The sequence below is a fragment of the Cervus canadensis genome, chromosome 23, assembly GCF_019320065.1.
Source record: "Cervus canadensis isolate Bull #8, Minnesota chromosome 23, ASM1932006v1, whole genome shotgun sequence".
In the NCBI taxonomy this organism is placed as follows: Eukaryota; Metazoa; Chordata; class Mammalia; order Artiodactyla; family Cervidae; genus Cervus; species Cervus canadensis.
This window is the reverse complement of record NC_057408.1, coordinates 35,621,361-35,622,168: the sequence shown is the minus strand read 5'-3', so window position 1 is coordinate 35,622,168 and position 808 is coordinate 35,621,361.

Below are 808 nucleotides of genomic sequence, written 5' to 3'. Positions count from 1 at the left end.
TTAGTTCCAGAATCCCTGTAGATAACATCGATGCTCAAGTCCCTTATATACGACAGTATAATTGACCCTCTATTCTCATATATAGAACCTGTGGCTATGGAGGACCATCTATATTTCATTTTCTTACCTGATTGCTCTGGCTGTCACTTCCAGTGGTAATTTGTTTGTTTTTTTTTATTTAATAAATCAGTGAAAGTAACAATATGGAAGCTTAGGGAAAGGAAAAGTAAATGTTATTGCAATATGATAAAGTAAATCTGTGATAACTATGTGCTTTTATTTAATGTTAGTCCAAGTTAGTTTCTCTTAAAATCCAAGGAAATTTGCAGCCATAGTTTTTCTAGTTCTCAGCTAAGCTCTTTGCAAACTACAGCCTGCAGGTCAAATCCAGACTACACCCGCTTTTGTTTATTAAGCATGTTTGGAACACAGCCATGCTTATTTGGTTACGTATTCTCTGTGGCTACTTTTACACTGTAATGGCTCACAAAATATGAAATACTATCTGGACCTTTAGAAGAAGTTTGCCAAAGTTGACATGGAAATTATCCACCCTAAATGAAATCTCTAGGTCCAAACAGTCTCCCTTTTCTGTCTTAATCTGTTGTGCTTTTATTACCTACCATAATTTCTTTTGTTTTTCCTCTCTTGCTGATTCTGATGTTTAATACTGCTTATATGTGGAATTCCAACTTTTCAGTTGAAGAATTTGTACCCTTATCTTTCTGAGGAAAGCAAACCATTATAGTTCTCTTGGTAAATTAGGAGGAAATTTACTTTTGTTTTACTTTTGCATTTATGCTTATGT